Source organism: Pezoporus wallicus, unplaced genomic scaffold (assembly GCF_028554395.1).
Source record: "Pezoporus wallicus isolate ANWC-B61680 ecotype Strahan unplaced genomic scaffold, APGP_CSIRO_Pwel_v1 contig_12814, whole genome shotgun sequence".
NCBI classification, from domain to species: Eukaryota; Metazoa; Chordata; class Aves; order Psittaciformes; family Psittacidae; genus Pezoporus; species Pezoporus wallicus.
In genome coordinates this window covers 23,475-36,551 of record NW_026640662.1, presented here as the reverse complement: position 1 = coordinate 36,551, position 13,077 = coordinate 23,475, and the positions used below count along the sequence as shown (strand labels likewise).

The 13,077-nt window shown below is 46.5% G+C and overlaps 1 protein-coding gene and 1 long non-coding RNA gene across 3 annotated transcripts in view; one reads left to right on the top strand and one right to left on the bottom strand.

Annotated features, from left to right (window-relative positions):
- PAFAH1B1 (platelet activating factor acetylhydrolase 1b regulatory subunit 1) overlaps positions 1-2,858 on the bottom strand; it is a 28,736-nt gene extending 25,878 nt beyond the window's left edge. The window contains exon 1 of one of the 2 annotated variants that reach the window (XM_057420011.1): positions 2,834-2,858. The gene's annotated coding sequence lies outside the window, so the exon portion shown is untranslated. Of the gene's footprint in view, positions 1-2,591; positions 2,657-2,833 lie in introns of those variants that run through there. The other variant, XM_057420010.1, reaches the window with a different exon arrangement.
- Positions 2,859-3,374: 516 nt separating this feature from the next.
- Positions 3,375-8,703, top strand: LOC130604971 (uncharacterized). Its single transcript, XR_008973580.1, has 2 exons — positions 3,375-3,468; positions 8,504-8,703. It is a non-coding gene; the product is annotated as an uncharacterized LOC130604971 (long non-coding RNA).
- Positions 8,704-13,077: the final 4,374 nt, after the last annotated feature.

Genomic DNA, 13,077 nt, shown 5'->3' with positions numbered 1-13,077 from the left:
GAATCCTGCAACATCTACTCCCAGTGAATGAACTGCGTCTTCTAAAAAAGCCACTACCCTTTAATTTAATTTTGGGCAGATTAAAACCAAGTGCACTCTCATCTGTGGCCATCTACCATCAAAAACTGGACTCCAGATCTGAGACAGACCCAAGAAAACGCAAAACCTCAACCTGCTTCAGAACTGTTTGCATCTGGCATTGTACTTGCTCTGCTCAACACTGAACTCAGGTGGGAATGTCATGAGCCACATCTGGAACAGGAGAGCACTTGGACAAGCAGTCCCCCTTGGGTGCTTCATCCGATCCCCATTGTATTCCCCAAATCCTTTGTTCTAACGCCTCTCCTACACAACTTTGAGTCTAAGCATCAGTATTATCCCCATGATGCAGCAGTACCCGAGTGATACAGTAATGCTCTTACAGAGCCATATTGTTCAACAGGGCTTCCAAAATCTTCTGATGTTGTTTTAGATGAAGTCAGCACACGAGGAAGGATAATGCAATTAAGTCCATATACTAATAGGAGTTACTCTACTGTGATCACCAGAGAAGGCAGGGACTGTCTTCTATCGTGCAACCATAACCCAGTCTCACCAAGAAGTTACATGAACAAATAATAGCACTAAGCTACAATACAGGGGGTTCTCCATACTCCAGAGAATCTTGTGTGTAAAATACTCACACAAAAATTGTAATTCTTCTCTGAAGTGCAAATAAAATAAATTCAACAAGTGAATATCCAAGTGGATCAATTGAAATGGTTATCGGACAAAAAAACCTGGCTTTGCAACCGTGACTGGTCACTTCTCCCTGCCAGACAAATCCAGATCCACCCTGCAGAAAAATGAGCCTCCAAACAGAATGCGAGATTTGTTTCATTTCAGAAGGTTCCCGCACCATTAGATTCTTCCCTAAAGAAGAGACTTCATTGTTACGGCAATTAGTATTCCTCCACCCCAGCAAAGGGAAAAAAAGAGCTCTGAAAGGGTAATCTAGCCATTTCACAGCTTTGCCTCCTTACTCCACCCAGTCTCTCCTCTGCTCAATGGCTGCACACAGCATCCATAAACATGGTAATAGCAAAGGAAACACACAAAAACGAGATCCCCGAGAACGAGCTGGAGATCTGCAGTAAATCTTTCTGTTTGAAAATATTTTCTTTGTTTAGTTCCCCAACATAATTCTCCTATTTAACAAATGACTCTTAAGGGCAAATAACACCCTGACAGCAGACCCTCCCTCTCCTGAAAACCAGTCGAATGCTGCACAATCATTTACAAAATGATCAGCACTAAATGTGGGTTCTTTAACCCCCATCTCCCAATACGATAAACAATACTGTCATAGGAATCCACACTTAAATCATTTCCCCCAAAACACATAATTCAGCCATGTCAATACACCCAAACGTTTACTACAGTAAAACAGTGCTTATTAAAGATTTTTAATACAGCTCAGATTAACCTTCCACCATCCCCTGGTTAGGTAATTCATTATGAATTGACTTGACCTGCAACAACCAAGCCCTCTGCTGCAGCACCACCAGCGAGGAAATCTCACCAGTAACACTATGGCAAAGAAAGGGAAGGTGTCACATTATTATTGGTATGAAAGGTCAAGTTTAACTGCATCCACCTTAACCAATAAATAAATAAATGAGCACCGATCTCACACCCACAGAACAGAGTAAACCCTAAACTTTCCAAAGGAGGCACCACTCCCACCCCCCAACTTCCATCAAAAGCCCTCCCTGCCTGCGTATACCCTCCTGCGAAACAAAAACCCAGCGCTAAACGGAGCGGTTCAGCAAACTCCATTGGTATGAGGAGGCTTTCAAGGGAAGTCTGCGTGACTGGAGACACCCCGGCAGCGATACGACCCCAAGGAGGAGAGATTAGACCTCCCTCCCCCGTTTTTACTGCAGCTGGCTCTGAAGGTCTGAGCCACCTCCTATCACCGCCTTCCCGGCGAGATCACTGCAGGGAAACAGGCTGGATGTGAAAGAAATCCCCAAAATAACCCCTGCTCCTCTCCCCTCTGTTACCAGCCCGGTTTTGTTTGCCGTGCTGAGCCGAGGCGCGGATCTGGGCCAGCTCCCGACAAACGCCGCCTTGCCCTCGGAGAGGACGGGGAGCGGCGAGCGGGAGAGCCCTGCGGGGGGGGTCGGATGCTCGCCGTCCTCCCCGTCACACGCACACACGGCTCCTCAAACCAGGCTGTATTTTTATCGCTACCCGCGCCCGGCCCACCGCCTCCTTCCCGGCATCTTGCTAAGTCACCGGGAGCAAAGCGGCGGCCTAGGGGGGGGACGCGAAGGCCGGAGCCCACCGCAGGGGCTCCCTCCCCGCCGCCACCCCACCCCGCCCCGCTCCCTTGTCTGGCCCACTCCTCCCCCGCGCCCTGTTTTCCTGCTAAGTCACCCACAGCGCGCACGGCGCCCACCGAGGGCCAGTCGAGGGGAGCGGGCCTCGCCCCGCAGCGCCCCCCCAAACCCCCCGCGCGCCGCACCCCGCCGGGCCGAGGGGCCCGGCGCCCGCCGCCCGCCCGCCGCCGCCCGGCCTCCCCGCCTCCGCCCCGGCTCCCTCCTCACCACCGGGCGCGGCCGCCATTTTGAGACCGAGCTGGAGAGAAGGAGGGAGGGGGCAGGGAGGGGGCAGGGAGGGAGCGGAGGGCGGGGAGCAGCAGCGCAGGGGAGGGGGAGCGCGGCGGAGCGCCTCGCCTCACCGCGCCTCGCCTCGCCTCACCTCACCGCACCGCACGGCCGCGGGGGCCCGGGCAGCCTCCCGCGGGGCCGAGAGCGGGCAGGGAGGGGAGGCGCGGGCCCAGCCTTACCCGAGCCGCCGCTGCGCTGTGCTCCCGCCGTGGGGCCCCGGGCACGGGCCCAGCGGCCCTTGGGCCCCGGCGCGGAGCCCCTTGTGAGGCGGGTCTGCCTTCGGAGGCACCTGCGCTCCTCACGCTCCAGCTTGCGGTGGAACCTGCTGCCCTGTCACACCCGTCACCAGTGCCAGTGACCGCGCTGCCTCTCTTTGCATCGGTGTGTGCATTAGGGATGGAGCTGCTTTAGTGTTGTCTGTAAGCGGCAAAATAAGAAAAGCAAAGCTGCACATACCAGTGAAGAGTAACGCTACAGGAGAGGTTAGGAAGATGAAGGAAAGGCAGAGTAAATGCATCTGTCTGTTGTGTAGCTTGGAGGGTGCCCAATGGACTCTCCCCATCACCAGTGCTTGCAGGACACGCACTGCACAGACCCTGCCGTGTGCAGTGGTGCAGAGGACAAGGATGGGGCATGCAGAGCGCAGCCTCCCCCTCCGGGCACCATGGAGCTGGTGCTGGCTTTGCCCTGACCCAGCTGGTGCAATGGAGCAGTCCCAGCGCAGGGTTACCTGCTCCTGACGTTGGGCACTGCCTTTGGCCTCACCGCTGCCCTGGCTCGTGTGGAATCTGCTCGCAGGACAGCGTTATTCTTGGTGCGTACCCGTGTCCCACACACCTGGGGTCACCAGATCTGAGAGGAACACTGATGTCATTTGTGACCGTTACCTCTGGAGGTCCGGGAGCTCGGTGTCCCTGCCCATGGCAGGGGTGTGGAAATGGGTGATATTTAAGGTCCCTTCCAGCCCAAGCCATTCTATGATTCTGTGTCCCTGTGCCTCTTGCTAGTGCACATTCACAGTATCAGCATGATTTACACTTGGAATAGAATGCTTTCATAGTCTTCTTCAAACCCTGCTAAGGTAAATCTCAGATATCCTTGGTTTAACACATCAGTGTTCCTAACAGTAAACCAAAGCATAGCCCACTGGTCATGTAATCCACATGCTCAAAAGAAGTGACTGACAAGAGAGTACAGAACCCTGGAGAAAGGGGGAGCTGGCAGTGGACCCAACCAGTGCAACTGTTCAATCACGGCAAATCCAGGTGCCAAAGAAAGAGCCCTGCGGCCACAGGAAACAGTTACCTGTGTCGCTGTCAAAGGCCAGTGACCAAAGCCACTTCTAATGTTGGCAGCATAACACAACGTTGAATGTGGGCCATAAAGGTTTCTGAAATGCTGATTTGGGAAAGAAGTAATTTCACGTGTAAAATTACGTGAATAGCAAAAACCTGAATCTCCAAGGGGCACTGACAGATTCATACTCAAATCTGTAGGTTTGTCTGGTTTTACTGCCAGTAGCAAATAAAGTTTGTGCCATGAATCTCTGTTATGCACTGAGGGTGTCAGCAGTGCTTTCTGTCACCTTCACTGCTGTGCTGTGGCTTATGGTCAGTCACTTTCTCTTTGTAATGCTGTTTTATACAGCAGCAGGCAAGAGTTGCAATTTCAACCCAGCATACAATGCAAAACTGTAAATGCATCCAGGGCAAATGATGAGTATGAACTGCGTTTAACTTATTTTATTGACAGCATGACAAGTTTTAGGTCCATTTAAGCCTTGAAAACTTCTTACAGCTTACACACAGAGATGACGATGCCACAGACATTCCCAAATGCACTGGTGACATTCAAAATGGGCTGCAAGCGTGGAATAGTTCAGTTGCAATATACTGATGAACATAACTAATGATGAGATAAAGAGTAGGCCAGATTTCCAGCATGTGTCAGGATCCTGTACCGACATTTCAAGGCAGTGTTTAGACACAATGGTACCAGCCATTGGTCAGCTTTAGCCTCTTGAATTGTTCTCTGGCAATTGACATACTTACAATTTTTAAACTTGTTGAGTGCATTTTCTTATCTCTTGAGGCATGCAGCCGCTGCCTCGGTTGGGTTTTCATGTGCTGATTAAACAAGGGCAGGAGTAGCTTAGAGCCCCACTCGTGCTGTGGGTAAAGGAGAGGAGCCCTTTCCCCTTCAGGTTAAGTACCTGTGAACATGTTCTTGGGTGAGTTGTTGTGCATGTACCTTATGTCCTGGAGTCCTGTGGGCTTTGAACTGCTGAGCACAGGGCTTTGAGCTGATGGCTCAGGCATTTTTCATCCATCCATCCATCCGTCCGTCCGTCCGTCCGTCCGTCCATCCATCCATCCGTCCGTCCATCCGTCCGTCCGTCCATCCATCCATCCATCCCTCCCCCCATCCAAGCTGTCTAGTCTTTATCACACCAGTTTGGCTATAATGATACCAGGAGACCACATCCAAAGCCTTGCTGAAGTCAAAGTAGACAGCATCTACAGCCCTCCCCTTGTCCACAGACTCAAGGGATAATGAGTCACCTATCTGAGAAATTAAACCCATTTCACAGAGATCAATGAATTTTCCCAATGCTTTTAAGTCCTAGGTATTTTATTCTCCTTTTACAGCTGACCCTCCTTGTGGTATCACTGCTTGATACTGGAATGGAAAAAAATCCCAGTTCCCAGCATGGATAAAACATAAGGAGTCTCAGAGCCCATTTTCCTCAATACTTTCCTGGATTGCCACAGTGCACCTTGGTAACAGGAATCACAGCCCTCTACCTCGGTGGGGGTGTGCAGATCAGAGTTACATAGCTTCTCTTGATTCCAACTTCAGTTTTTCCTTCAGGATATCCCTGAAGTGTATGTTTACGACAGAGCCATGCTGCAGAGTGAGCCAGGCTCTTCAGTGTGCTTTTCACCATCTGGGGTGGCACACGCAGCTCCATCTACTGCACCAGAGATTACACGTTCCAGAACGTTAAAGCAAACCGTGCTAGAAGGTTTCTGCTGAACGCTGAGAACTTCATTCATTCATAATTCACATGTTGCCTGTGAATGAAAGCTGTCATTAATATTCCGTGTGTGTACATATTTGTGTAGCAGAACACCCGCGGGGACTGTACTGCTGCAACCAGTGAATTTACATCTCCTGAGTCCATGGCAGGGCCTGGCTGACACAAGTAAAGCAGGACTTGGCTCTAGAAGTGCAAAATCATCCATTCATTGGGTCCTAGGTGGAAGCACAGCCGTGTGCATTCTGCCATCGTGGGTTTTCTTTTAACATCACTTGGGGTTTAACTTAAAGATATTGGAAAAGAATATTATTTTTGCAACCAAAACAGAGCAAAAATACCAGTGTGTGTGGAAATGTTGTGTTCCCAATGCAAAGCAGAGCACAAAAAGCATTCAGGTTAATTTTTAATGTGTATTCATGTTAGATATCCTACTTTCAGCACTCCTGTGTCCTTCCCTGTGTATTATCAACATAAGGAGAAGAGCAACCTGTAACTGTGCCCCCTCTACCCAACATGCTAATAGCATTAAAAAGGAGAGAAGATAAATCAATCTGGTCTCTAGTGGGTTCAGTACTGAGAACCTGAGCCTTGTGCAGTCTTTACCCATCGCAGCAGGGGTTTTTACTGAAGTGAACCCCTTTTCACATTTAGCATTCCATTTTTAGTACTGGAAGTTCCCATGCCTGTGTTCCATTCTCCCTCCCAACTGGCCGTCATAGCAATGGCAGCATTGTCTTTCTGTACCTCAATTCAAGAGTCTGTTTCCATGGATGTTATTTTCACATGGTTCCTTCTTTAAGCTCACACATTAGCCCAGCAGCTCCTCTCCCTGGAGCCAAAGGTTGAAAGTCCAGGTAGGAGCAGCATTTCATCAGCTTCTCCATTTCAGTTTTGCTGGCTGCACCCTGGCAGAGCACCTACATAAACCTGATTGTTCCCCTGCGAGTCTGTCAGCTCCGTGCCCGCCGCTCTGTTCACTCACAGTTTATCTGCTGGCTCCTTTGCGTGGCCGTGAGGGTGTGAGCAGTGGCTGCTGTCTGTCACCTTCAGTCTTCTCTGGCCCCATGCAGTGAGACATTGGAAGTATCCTTCCTCATGATGCTGTGCAAACAAGATTGCTTATAATAACCTTGACAGAGTTTTTCCCATGAGGGTTGCAGGTATTTATTGTCATACAAGAAGATGTTTTCTGTTCCCAATTTTTTTACTTTAGATGAAATTACACTTACTCAGTGGATGAATATTCTTATTTTAAAATCTTTTATTCAAAATGTTCAGCAAATTATTCCTTATATCATCAGCATGGTTTTATGAGTTCAAGTGAATGGCAGTAACGTGCACATTACAGTTAATGTATAGCAAAGCAAAGCAGAGATAATAAAAGATCCACCTTTCAATCTACCTGGGCACACACTTTGGTATGCCAAAGATGCACACAGCTTCCATGCTAATCCAGAGGGGTACTACAGCTGAACGTGCAGATCAGGTCATCACACACTCCCGTAGCTAACGAGAATGATTTGTGTGCCCAGGTACCTGATTTGCATAAGAAACTGCTGCAAATGCACATGCAGGTATGTTAGATCAGATAAATCACTCCTCAGTCTTACAGATGTGTTTCTGAGCACACCGCAGCTGCAATTAAGCAAAGTTTGATGTACTCGAGGTGCAAGCCTTTGTTGTGCCTTCTTCATTCGCGCTTGTCACCTCTACAAATCACACTTCAAGATGAAATCAGAGGAATGAGAGTACAGGCCATCGGCAGCACTAATGTCAGGTTGCTCCACACATTTGTGTATCAAACAGCAAATACAGTGCAAGAGTTGTTCAGTGCTTAGGGAAAGCAAGCCAGAGCACATCAGCATGAGGTAGTAGCATTAAAAGAGGGGAGCACAAACTAACATCAATGTATTCTTAATCCATAGTTATCCCAGATTTGAATTAAACTGCCTTCTGGAGGGGTTTTAGGGCCCTTTTCATACTGAAGGGTTTCCCTTTGGCTGCAGCATTTCTCCTTCTGATGGGTTTATACTTTAACAAAGGCTGGGAGAAACTTTTATGCCAAATGCATCGCTGGAGCTGCTGCTGAGCCCAAATCACAGTTAAAACAAAGAAATGTGTTGCTTTTTAATTCTTTAAATTCCATTGCTAATTATAGTAGTGTGTAATCGTGTGTGTTGTTACTGCTGACACTATCCACCCCTTCTGAATTCCTTTCACTATATTCCTTTTTGATTGAAATAATAAAGCACTGCCAGCAATGCTAAATGACACTGTTTGCATTTTATGTATATATAATCATCATGCAGCAATGGGTGGGTTCATTGCACTCAACCTAATATTAAAACATGTTCTCATGTTATTCTTCATGCTTTTGTAATTTTATTGTTTATATGTAACACAGAAATCTGGAATTTGCCTCTAAGTTAAGATCTTGTTTCTTTCCTTCAAATTATTTTCAGCCATATGTATTAATTTGTTACTGCAGAATCACAAGAAGCTCTTGAAAGTTCTGCTCCTACAGCAGAAATCTGCTGCTGAAGCTGCTGTAAAGCAATAGGGAAATAGAGCCTCTGCCCCAAGGATGCAGCAGCAGTGCAGCCACACTTGTAATGGTACGAGTATCTTTAGTTGATGCAGGAAAATCAGAGGACGGTGTTATTCATGTCATTGCCATTATAGAGGTGGGACATGGAAAAAGCAATGTAGGAACTGCAACCTGTGGGTGCTGTGAAGGAAACGTATCTGCAGCTCCTGACCCTGTGATCATGACATGTCTGACTGACATCACATCTCATTGCTCTGGCAGGTGCAATGTGAGCTGAGCTGGCTGGAACACTGAGCTGCTGCTCTCCGGAAGGATGATGGACTTTGCAGCTGAAGCTATGAACAGGCCAACAGATTTGTAACATAGGGGCCAAGGTACGCAGGGAGCCTGCTCAGGAGCTGCTCCAAAGATGATTTTGATCTTATATGTCTTCTAATCAAAAATACAGTCTTGAACAGAAACACTTACCTCATACAGGCATTTCTTTCCCCTAACGTACTATTTAACTAACAAACCTGTTCTAAACTTAATAAAGTGTCAGTCTATTCCCCCATTAAAATCAGCAACGTTTTACAAAAAACACCACTCAGATTTGTAAATGCCACATCCTGATGCTGCATTTTTAAATTTGAGAGTATTTATTATCACCAGAAAAATCAGAATTCTCTTTTGGAGGGGAAAATTTGCAACTCTTGTTAGATGGCTGCTGTTGGTCTAAGTGGAAGGTTTAGGAGTTGAAATAGATGGTGCTGAGGCTACTGACAACATTTAAAAAGGTGGTCCAGGTTTCCTTCTCACAGGAAAGCAGAGTGTACCTTCCCTGCTACCAGGAGGTAGGTGGCTCATAATTCCTTGTGATTCACATACATAAGAATGTACCATGGACAACCCAGGCACAGATACTCACACACCCTCATCAAATTATGTTTGACACATTCTTAAAATGAAACTTTCTGACTGCAATTATCCTCAGTAGTTGTGCTGTGATTCAGCATTGCACTGGCTAGTCATGGAATACTTCAGTGGCTGTTCTCCACAGTGTATGTCAGAAGGAAACAGTACCCTTAGCTTGCCTTTTGATTGCTGTTTTTCCTCTGGGGTGCAGCTGTAATGAATAGTACTTTATCTAAAAAGGGTTGTGGGAAGGACCACCTGGAGACACTGCCTCTTGTAGGAGGTATTTTCTAATAAATGCACTGAAAATTGTAAATGGAAGAAAAAAATCTGAGATTTAAAACTTTTTCATGACAGCAAATGACAGAAGACAGAGTGGGGAGGAGTGCTCGCTGTACTCCTGGGATGCCACCAGCCCTGTGGAATCTCAGCACTGAAAACTGTAAGTGACAGAAGCCATAAAATGATTAATTCTGTTGTACAAGTATGCAAATATTTCCTTAGGAACCAGATGTGAGACTGGAATTACAAAAATCACATTTGGGAGGTTCAGTTTGTTACCCTTTAATGCATTGTGACATCCTTGGTTAGTAACTGTGTTAACAAATAATGATAGTAAGAACATTATTTGAGATGGAGAAGAATTTCTAATGGAGACTGATTTACTAGTTCATAAAAACTGGGCATGAATTCCTTGTTGGTTCATTGACAGAATCCCAGTGGATTTCCATTTGGCCTGGAGAGTTTTCTCTGTCCCCATTTCAGGCTTCACGGTGTTATCTGGATTCACTCCTTTATCTTGTATGGCAGCTATTTCATTATTAAGCAGGCTCTAAGTCCTGTTTGTTAGGATTCATCAAGCTGATGGTACATATCACAGACAAAAAGAATACCTTTTGTTTGGTTTGAAGCTGGCAATGTAACCATAACTGGGAGGGCAACTGGTTGACATATTATGCCAGAATAATTAAGTTAGGTAAGGCTGTTAAAAAGAAATTGAATTATGGTAAGACAGTAATAACTGCTATGGGAGTCTGGACTCGAACATGTTCAGCTGTAATAGATCAAATCAGTTCTGTAAAATTCACCTTTCTGCAGCCACCTACACGTCTGTAGGAGCAGGCATTTCCATATTCTGAAGCAGATACACCCAGTGCCGTTTGTCACAGAGACTGTTGCAGAGTAGAAATTAAGCAGCACAGACACTGCTCAGAGTTACTTTTGTGAGTTGAAAAGAAAAGTCAATTATGAGTAAAAGACCTGAATCATTTGGGAAAAGGGCCTGATCATGAGCACACTTCTGCTTTTTCCACTTCCTTCTCCTGCTGGTGCCCAGGATACTTTCAGCTATTACTTTAATGTGAGCAGCACCAGGCTCCATGTGCTAGCACAGCTTTCAGAAGTGTTCTTTGAATGTCAAGAAGTACCTGAAGGCAACTCCAGCAACACAGCTTTTGTTTTCATTTTCCTGACAGAAGAAAACCAAGCACCAACAACTGCAGTGTCAGTCATTTTAATATCCAAACCCATCAGATAAGTTTTAAATGTTTAAGAACAAATGCTCAAGGGAAAATAAACCAAAACTCTTCAGCCTAAAACATCACTCTTCAGAGTGTGTAACCTGCCAGCCTCTGTGTGCTCACTGTTAGGTACTTGTACAAACTACCCTTTTTAGTTCAGGGTGGTTTTCCCACAAGGGAATCATTCCGTGCTCCAAGTTAATTATGTTTCTCTCCTCTTGAGTTTCTTTACTAGCTAGAAATTTAAGCTAATGTAGTCTATTTTAGGTCTGTAAAAGTGCTCAGTGCTGTGATATCTATGTACCGATCTAAAAAGATTATAAAAACCTGCATATGGGAAGTAAGAGGACAGCTGGGGATCATCCTTGTTCTCCCTGAGCACAGTCTCTTTCGGCTGGCTTAAACAGTTGTCCTGAAGTGGTGCTGCATTATGCTATGCCGAATGTGTACATTTTAATGAGGTGAGTTAATCCCTATATTCTAGGAAAAGACCTTGATAGCATTATCTGTCATTACTTACAATACTGTGTGTAATAGAGTGCACAGAGCTGTTCTTGCACTGCCAGACCAGTTACAGGGAAACAGTCTTTTACAGGGAACTAAAATGCGTTTTCTCACAGGCTACTAATCAGTCTCTGCGGTGAGTATCAGGACCCAGAAATGACTGCTGTGTTTGCTCTGAGCAATAGAGAGGAGCAAGGGGATACTGGCAAGGTGCTAAGGACCAGCTCACTGGCTCAGCCGCACTCAATTTGGGTCGGTATCAGCAGTGACAGCTTAATAACAGAAAAAGGGCCACATACTTTGCTAGGATAATACTGAATGCTGAGGTTTTGTAGTAAATCCCTTGCTCCACAATTTCCATCATCCTTGTCCACAGTTGGAAGTCTTCAAAGCCTGTTAGTGATCAGCAATAAGTATTCCACTGGCACCTAAGACAGGGAAAGTAAGACACCAGCAGTGCCAAATGTCAAGCTTGGAAATGACAGTTGTATTCATTCAGCAGAAGGGAGGCCACACTAGGAGCAAACACAGCTCTGTTCCAATCAAGGATCTAATCTTTGTACAATGATTGCAATTAACAAAGTACATTATTTCCAGTTCATTCTTAATGGATGTAAGAGCTTGACATTTGCTACTTACTGTAGCCTGAGAACAGCTTAAAACCATTGTGGAACCTCACAGTCATAGTCATTTGAAACTGAGAAGAACATTTCAGTACTTGTGATGCTCCTTTCTCCGAGATCTTGAAGTAATAAATCCAGTTTTCATAGCAAAACTTAGGCTAGTTCACTGTGTGATGCTGACACTACTCCAGGATTCTTTACTGATGTATTTTTGTGCACTCCATTCTTCATTTTCCTTTGCCTTGCTCCTTGTGGAGTCATTTACATATATGCAAAATGAATGTAAAAAATCAAATCAAAATTGTGGCCTTTCTCACTAAGGTTTTGCAAGTGCTAATAATAAACCAGGGTGCGAGGCAAGTGGAGAATCTAGCCTTCGGGCATGAATCTGATTTCAGATCATTCTTGTGCCGTTCTTTGTTTGGATGTTATTCTTAATTTGTATCTGTATTTTTACTGGCCAGTAAATGCGCAGCAAACGGCACCATTCAGAAATGGTTGTGACACTCAGCAGCTAATACAAATCCTGATCTGGAGTGTGGAGAAGGATGGTGGGAAACGAGACAGGATGGACGGGGGGCGGGGGCTTGGAATAGTTTAAAGAATTGGAGAAGGCGAGAAGCTCATTTTATTCTCATTTAGCAATTAAGGCCGAGCCTGGCTTTATCCACCAGAGCAGACAGAGGGGAGCAGAGCCAGGAAGGGGTGTGCGTTGGGTGTTTCTGTGTAAGCACGCCAGTGGGGATGGGAAGGATGAACAGAGCAAGCAGAGGAGGTGCTGTCAGCACCCGCAGTGACACGATGTCCTAGGAGGTCGGCAGTGGGCTCACAGAGCCCTCGCATCAGCCAGGTGGCCAGTTCCCCCTCAGCCTGCCAAGCGCTTGCTCGCCAGCCTGGAGCCAGACACAGTGCCAGGTGGCAGCTCCATCACCAGCATCCCATTAGCGGTGGCACTGGGTGGGAGCCAAGTGGGAAGGCAGCGCCGAGGCGGCAGCGCTGTGCTCCAGCCCCACAGCCGCTGCCTGGAGGTGTTCTGGAAAGCTCGATGTTTGTGAGTCTTTGCTTTGCTGGTTCATTGGTTTTGCTTGTTGGGGTTTTTTAAGCTGTAAAGCTGCCCAGATCTTCTGGGTGTCTCCAGTACTAATCTGTCAGAGCACTTCCTAGGAGCGAACTGTGCCATGCTGCAAGTGGAGGGTCTGTCCCTGTTAGAAGGAAACTACCCCCATTCATTTACTTCTTAACATGTTTGAGTTAACTTAGTCCTCATCAAGAATTTTGGCTCTAAGGGCAGAAT